The sequence below is a fragment of the Cryptomeria japonica genome, chromosome 9 (genome assembly GCF_030272615.1).
Source record: "Cryptomeria japonica chromosome 9, Sugi_1.0, whole genome shotgun sequence".
Classification (NCBI taxonomy): domain Eukaryota; kingdom Viridiplantae; phylum Streptophyta; class Pinopsida; order Cupressales; family Cupressaceae; genus Cryptomeria; species Cryptomeria japonica.
Genome location: NC_081413.1, coordinates 297323919 through 297332833, shown reverse-complemented (window position 1 = coordinate 297332833; position 8915 = coordinate 297323919).

The following is an 8915-nucleotide window of genomic DNA, read 5'->3' as shown; positions in this document are numbered from 1 at the left end:
CCATTGGCAAGCTAGAAAACATATTTTGAGGTACATTCAGGGAATTACACAGTTTGGCATTCACTATACTTTAGGATCCCCTCACATTGTTGGCTTCACTAACTCAGATTGGGTTGGTGATGCTCATGACCGAAAGTATACTTCTGGCTTTGTTTTTTGCCTTAGTTCTGGCCCTATCACATGGTCTTGCAAGAAGTAGTCTACTCTTTCATTATCAACTACAGAGGTTGAGTACCGAGCAGCGGTGTTAGCTAGTCAAGAGGTTTTATGGCTTTGAAAGTTGATGACTGAGTTTGGGTTCCCTCCTGATAGTCCCAGTATTCTTTGGTGTGACAATTAGGGTGCTATTCACATTTCCTGCAACCCAGTGGAGCACCAGAGGACTAAACATATTGAGCTTCACATGCACTTCATCAGATAGATGATTCAGGATGGCTTTCTTATCTTGGAGTACATTCCTATAGAGGAGCAGGTTGCTAACATCTTCACTAAACCTTTCACATCTCTGCACTACCTTCAGTTGCGCTCTATGCTTGGGGTGAAGGAATTTGTCCCTGGGGGGTCTCATTGAGGCCTTCCTTCCTTCATATTTTTTATAGCATGCTTTTTCCATCTCTTTTTGGAGTAGAGTTTTTTCCCAAGTGGTTTTCTCTATTTCTCCAATTCATAGAGATTTGGTTGTGATTGGGTACATCATCAGGCTTTGTTGTCGGGGCCCAAATTTGCCTTCATCATGTAGTTGCTTTTTTGCTTCATGCATTTAGTTTTTTAGCTACTCCCTAAGTTCATCTTAAGGGGGGTGTTAGAGTTATCATGTATTAACTAATAATTATTTATTTAATTATTAGTCTATTATCCTCTATGCTTAAGCTAAACTTACGCATTTAATAATATGATAGGTATTTAATAATTATTCTAATTATTAAATAGACTTTATCCCTTTAGGGTTTCTTTAGGGTTGCATATTCTCCTTTTATAAGAATTGTATTGTACTTTTTATTTAATTCCCTCTCTGACTGATAATCTTTTTCTTCAGAGCCATTATTGTTTTTTTGCCTCCATTCTTCTCTTGTGATAGGTATTTTGCTTGCAGGTATTCTTGGGATCTCTGAAGTTGTATTTCTCAACTTCTTCATTCAGTTTTAGCTCCCAAGCTTGTAACTTTTTGCCCCAATCTCTAATTTTTTCAATGCTTGCAACATTGGAAAGGTATTGAGGAGCTCTACAAAGCCATCCATACAATTTTTCTCGAATTTGACCCAAGTATATACTTGATTTATTTTTTCATTTTTGCATACTAGTGGATTACTTGAATGTTTTGATAGTTGAGGGGGTGCTTCTTTGATATAGCTACTTCATTTCAGTTATATTTCATGTGATTGATCTCTATTTGTTATATGAGAAGTGTATCATTGATGTAATCATGGGTTACACAACTAATCCTTTTGTAATCACTTTGACTAAGAATAATTATGAGTCATGGGTAAAAGGCATGATAACACATTGTAGGTGTCTAACTCTTGTCTCATCTTTATGGACTCATTCTTGAGTCAAAGACCAAATGGAAACTATGAATTTGGCGTGATAAGAACAATAATATCATAGGGTTGATTGGTTGTAGTATCAGTAAGAGATTCTTCTATGAAACCTACCCCAAATTCAGAGGTATCTAGTGCCCACACAAAATTTGGACCATTATTTGGGAGATCTTTGGAGACCCAGGCGTTCCTCCATTCTCAGATGATCCTGCTTCAAATTTCCTTATTCTACTTGATGTTGTTGAGAATATTCCTTTTAATGATCGAGTCTTAGAGTAGTTTGACTATGAAGAAACACTTGAGAGTTATAATGGTCTAGAGACTCCACCTACAACTCCCACATCTCTAGTTGAGATCACACATTCATCTCTTGTTAGTGATTTATTCCAACAAGTATCTCTTTGTCTTCTTGATTGAGACTCCTATTTGATAGACATTACTTTATTTATTTTTTTAGTCTCACATTTTATATTTTGAAGACACATTTGAGGGTTTATCTCTCATATTTGATGATAATCATGGACCAAGTATTGTCACTTCATCTTTGTCTTTGGAGCTTATTCAAAATCAACTTCCATTGGTTCCTTGTTTGTTACCTTCTATTGTGATTGTGTATGTACCTAATTGATTTGTGGCATCTTCATCATCCAAAGACTTGACAACACATGAGTATAATTTCAAATACATCATCATCCTACATTTAGATTTTTCTTCCTACCAAATTCCTATCTAGAATGGGAAGCATTCCTACATGTGTACTTGGTTTATCTTCTTCCTAAGAGGATAAATGTTGTTTGTAGGAATTGGACTATGGTTTGTCTTAAGCACTCACCATTTTTGTAGGATATTATTCATTACGAGGGAGCTATGTAGTCTCCTTCTTTCCTTCCTATTGGGGAATACTTGATTGCATATACATTATGTATGTAGTCCTTAAGAGTATCATTGAGTCATCCATGCATCATCTTGTTTATTTCTTTTCTCTCTTTTAGAGAGGATTTTTATCCCAATGGGTTTTCTCCTTTTCTCCATTTGTGAGAGATTGCATTGCATTTGCATTATACATGGGTACCCAAAATTTTATAGCTAGAACCCATATTGCATAATAGTATTCTCCCAAAATTGAACTTAAGGGGGGGTATTAGTGCAAATGAGGTTATTACTAATAATATGATGAAACTATAATGATCCGATCAACTACTAAGAGGGGGGTGACTCAGTAGATAGAAAACAAACTAAACTTTCACCAAACTTAATCCTAACTCATAAACAACTTGCTAAACTAACCAATTTAGTCACTGTATCAAAAATTGCAACTATAATGTCAAACTTTACTGGTTGACCAAAACATCAATGATACAATGTAACACATCTGAAACTCACATGCCATTTATCCAAAACATTAAACTAGTTTACTAACATCAGCAATAACTCATTTAGATCACTTCCGGTCATCTAAACATATCTAAGTTGATTTACTAGTTAATCATATCAACCATATCAAAAACATACTTACAAAGTCATTCACCACTTGACACAATGATTTTTCATGTGGAAACCCAAATGGGAAAAACCACGGTGGGGATGAATACCCACAAGTATTCTGAACTCTTTTGAAGTTTTCCCTATTAGGAGCCAAGCCTTGTTAGAAGCTTATACAATAATGTCTTGTTAAGAACAGATCTTGTTAGGGACCACCCGGTTAAGGGATTTACTACAATACCATTTTAAAGGCAATACCTTGTTAAAGGCAACCTCAATGGAAGATTTCAAATCCAAGCTAATGGATCACCTAGTTAGAGGATTTAAACAAGAAGCCTATTAAATCTTACCTAGTTAGAGGATTTAACTATTGTAATGGTTAGAGAACAACATGGTCTTTGTTGATCTAGTAATAGCACTGCTTTGCTTAATTAGATCCTTTTATGCTCCTATCTGCCTTCACAACATTCTACAGATACTCCTTCTGGTTCGATAACAATCACACTACCACACTTAACCAAATTTGCTAACATAATCACAAAATAACTCATCGACCTTATAAGCAAATACAATACATCAGTAACACAACACAAAACCTATAAATCTCATAGAGATTACAAACATATTGGTTCAATCATGACCATTAGATTACATAGAAATCAACTACATATTGTTCTAGATAACTTTAATTGCTCCTAGGTCACTGCACATTGAATCTTGTGACTCATCACATGGTTATCACTTCATGTTATTCATTTTCTCATTCCCAAGATAAACAGTTATCATCACGCACCAAAACCACTTTGACACCCATCATGTGCATCATGCATACATGGCATCTTCATCTTCGATCACCATTCAATCATAGATCATCACAACCAATTCTCCAAGATCCATCAATTAGGGTTCTCCTTATCAACTGGTTAGGGTTACCGGTTGATCACTCTGCTTCAATAGTAATACCAATGTCGGTTTCCTTCACTACTTTACTACAGTTTTCACTATTGCATCATTACTATTTGTAATTAAAACTTCATTACCAGTGGCTATTGACATCAATGAGAACACTATACTTCATTAATGCAATCTTCATGCAATGCCCATAATCTCCCCCTTTGGCATTGATGGCAATACAAATATCAATATCCTTTGATTGTGATGGTTGAGAGTAAAACATATACACAGGTATAGGAATCCTAGTTTACATTTTCCAATCACATACTCTCCTTCAACTGTATCTTCATGTCTTCAGCTAGTAACTAGCTATCAATCATATATAGTTCTTATCCCCCTTTGACAACAATGCCAAAGTGAAGGTTATGTTGAAATGTGGCGACTGATCAGCAAAGTACTGTACACTCACCACGTATTGTTGATTTGGTTACAATTTTTTTTTGCCATTTTTTTTCATTGATGAAAACCGACATTGTAATAAAACCCTAAAAAGGCTGACTTTGTTTGTTACCCTAAAAACGCATGTTATAAGCGGCTGGGATGCTTAAGGCATTGTAAGGTTGATGTACTATTTTTACTGGATAATAAGAAAGATTGGATGACTGTGTATGGTGGACGTAACCCATTCTGGGTGAACCATGTTAAATCTCTATGTTATTCATGTCATGTTTTATTTCTTTATCCTTTATATTTAAATCTGCATATAATTGTTAGTTCATATTTGCTTCGGATCTACTTGAAACCCTAACAATTGGTATCAAAGCGAGGTTTTCTGTAAATTGGTAGGACTTTCAAATTTGAGTGGGAGCAATGGAGGATTCCAAATTCAAGGTCGAAAAGTTTAACGATCAGAATTATCAGTTATGGAAAATGCAGATGGAGGAGTACCTGTATCAAAAGGATTTGTGGCGGCCATTGGAAGGAAAGGCAAAGAAAGCGACCACAATGCCAGATGAAGAATGGGACATTTTAGATAGAAAGGCACTGGGATCCATTCGATTGTGCCTTGCGCCGTCTGTAGCATTCAATATAACAGAAACAAAAACGGCTATAGATTTGATGGCGACATTGACTAAGCTGTATGAGAAACCCTTGGCTTCGAATAAGGTATTTCTTATGAAGCGTTTGTTTAATTTGAAAATGAGTGAGGGAGGATCTGTAGCGGAGCACTTAAATGAATTTAATACAATTACCAGTCAATTGTCTTCGGTAAAAATTACCTTTGTAGAAGAGGTTAGGGCTCTCTTGAATTTATGTTCTTTGCCAGAAAGCTGGAATAGCTTGGTTATGGCTGTAAGTAACTCTATCTCTGGTAAAAATACTTTGGTATTTGATGATATTATTGGTTTTATCCTAAGCGAGGAACTGCAAAGGAAAAGCACAGGTGAGACTCCAACATCATCAGGTATTGTTTTGAATGTGGAGAACAGAGGAAGATCAAAGGAAAGAGGAAAAGGCCCTTGGAATGAGAAGTCATGAGGGAAGTCAAAGAAAGGACGCTCTCAATCTAGAGGAAAGAAAGATTGCTGGTATTGCGGAAAGCCTGGTCATCTAAAGAAAGACTATTGGTCTCAGAAAAACAAAGAAGGAGACAAAAATGAAAATGACAGTAAGGAAGCTAATATTGCAAGTAATACTTTACAAGATGCTTTGATCTTATGTTTGGATAATGTTAATTATTCCTGGGTAATAGATTCTGGGGCTTCATTTCATGCTACACCCCATAGAAAATATTTTCTAGATTATGTTCAAGGTGATTTTGGACAGGTATATTTGGGTGATGATGAGCCCTATCAAATTGTTGGAAAAGGAAAGATAAAGATCAAGTTGCAGAATGGAAATGACTGGTTTTTGCAGGAGGTAAGACATATTCCTAATTTAAGAAGAAATTTAATTTCTGCAGGGCAACTAGGTAGTGAAGGTTGCATAGTTACCTTCTCAGATAGTAGCTGGAAGGTCAGTAAAGGATCATTAGTAGTAGCTAAAGGTGTGAAGGTAGGCACATTATATCTATGTACTGGTAACACTTACTCTACCTTAGCTGCTATAGATAAAGTTACTGCAGGGACAACAACAATAAATGTTGCAAGAACAGATTCGATAATGTGGCACCATAGGCTTGGGCACATGAGTGAGAAAGGGATGAAAATCCTTCACTCCAAAAATCTATTGCCAGGACTAAAGAAGATTGATTTAGAGTTCTGTGAAAACTGTGTTTATGGTAAAAAGAAAAGAGTCAGATTTCTCAAGGTTGGGAAAGAGAAGAAGAGTGAGAAGTTAGAGCTTGTACATTCAGATGTATGGGGACCGGCTCAGCTATCATCTCTTGGTGGCTCTTGTTATTATGTTATTTTTATTGATGACTCAACCAGAAAAACATGGGTATATTTCCTAAAACAAAAATCAAATGTTTTTGAAACTTTTAAGAAATGGAAAGCTTTGGTTGAGAATGAGACAGGGAAAAAGTTGAAGTGTCTCAGATCAGATAATGCAGGTGAGTATTGCAGCAAAGCATTTGAAGATTACTACTCCTTAAATGGGATTTGAAAGCAGAAGACAGTTCCAGGAACTCCACAGGAAAATGGTGTGTCAGAGAGAATGAATAGGACTATCATGGAACGTGCGAGGAGCATGAGATTGCATGTTGGATTGCCCTTACATTTTTGTGCAGATGTTCTACATACTGTTGTCTATTTGATAAATAGAGGACCTTCAACCCCTTTGGATGGTGGTATTCCAGAGGAGGCATGGACTAGTAAAAAGGTAAATTATTCTTTTCTAAAAACTTTTGGTTGTGAAGCTTTTGTCCATGTTGATAAAGAAAATAGAACCAAGCTTGATGCTAAATCTCATAAATGTACCTTCATTGGATATGGGATAGATGAATATGGCTATCAGTTATGGGATTTTGAAAATAAGAAAATAATTAGAAGTAGAGATGTTATATTCAATGAGAAGGTTATGTATAAAGAACAGATGCAGGAAAAGAAGCATGAACAGGACAAACAAGAATATGTGGTGTTGGATGAGATTCCTGAAAATGAAATGCCACAAGTACCTAATGCTCAGCAACAACAGATTGTCCCACAAACTCCTGCAAGTGTTAGACATTCTACGAGGACAAGTAGACCCCCTAAAAGATTTTCTCCTTCTTTGTATTCTATTCTATTAACAGATTCTGGTGAACTAGAAGAATATGAAGAAGCAATGCAGGTGGATGCCAAACAACAGTGGGAGCTAGGCATGAAAGAGGAGATGGACTCCTTGATGAAAAATAAGACTTGGGACTTAGTCCCTTTACCTGCAGAAAAAAGAGCCTTGCCTAACAAATGGGTTTATCGGTTAAAGGAGGAGGAAGGAGGTCAGAAAAGATATAAGGCCAGACTTGTGGTAAAAGGTTTTTCACAGAAAAAGGGTATAGATTATGATGAAATATTTTCTCCAGTTGTAAAAATAACTTCAATTAGAACTGTACTTAGTCTTGTGGTTGCAGATGATTTACATCTTGAACAATTAGATGTCAAAATAGCTTTTCTCCATGGAGATTTGGAGGAGGAAATTTACATGTTGCAACCACAGGGATATGACGTCAAAGGTAAGGAGAACTTGGTGTGCAGGTTGAAGAAAAGTCTGTATGGCCTAAAGCAAGCACCCCGACAATGGTATTTAAAATTTGATAGTTTCATGGCTGAACACGGTTATCATAGATGTCATTCTGATCATTGTATAGATTTTAAGAGATTGGATAATGACAGTTATATTATCCTGTTGCTTTATGTTGATGACATGCTTGTTGCTAGTTCTAACATGGAACACATAAATGATCTTAAACAGAAATTAGCCAGGTCATTTGTTATGAAGGATTTGGGTGCAGCTAAGCAAATTCTCGGTATGAGGATTACACGAGACAAGAAAAATAGAACCTTGAATTTGTCCCAAAGTGAGTATATAAAGAAGGTGTTGAAAGATTTAGCATGCAGGATGCAAAAGCAGTTAGTACACCTTTGGCTAGTCATTTCAAATTGACTAAGGAGATGTGCCCAAAGGCACAGGAAGAGGTTAATAAAATGTCTAACATCCTATATTCATCAGCTGTTGGCAGTCTGATGTATGCAATGGTATGCACAAGGCCAGATATTGCACATGCAGTGGGAGTTGTGAGTAGGTTTATGAGTAATCCGGGTATGGAACATTGGAATGCTATGAAATGGATTCTTCGGTATTTGAAAGGAACTACTACAAAGGCATTATGTTTCAAAGGATCTAATGCTGCTCTAAGTGGATTTGTTGAGTCTGATCTGGTGGGTGATATTGATTCATGGAGGAGTACTACAGGGTATGTTTTTACTATAGGGGGAACTGCAGTCAGTTGGATTTCTAGGCTGCAAAAGGTTGTTGCACTTTCAACCATTGAAGCTAAGTATGTTGCTGCTACAGAAGCCAGCAAGGAGATGATTTGGTTACAATGTTTTCTGGAGGAATTGGGTCGGGCACAAGAGGATCGCCCATTGTATACTGATAGCCAAAGTGCCATTCATCTTGCGAAGAACTATGCTTTTCATTCAAGGACAAATCACATTCAGCTCAGGTACCACTTCATCCGGACTGTTTTGGAGGAGGGTCAATTATGGCTTGAGAAGATTCACACAAGTAAGAATCCTACCGATATGTTCACAAAGGCAGTTCCACAGGAGAAGCTGATTTCTTCATCAGTTTCTATTGGCCTTCTTGATTGATAATTGTGGAATTTATACCACTCAAGTCCTAGTGTTTTATCCAGCGGATGTTGCATGTACAGTGGTGTCGTATAGTATCAGTCTCCAAGTGGGATATTGTTCGGTGTGGAGCCTAATCAATCTCCAAGTGGGAGATTATTGAAATGTGGTGACTAATCAGCAAAGTACTGTACACTCGGCACGTATTGTTGATTTGGTTACAATT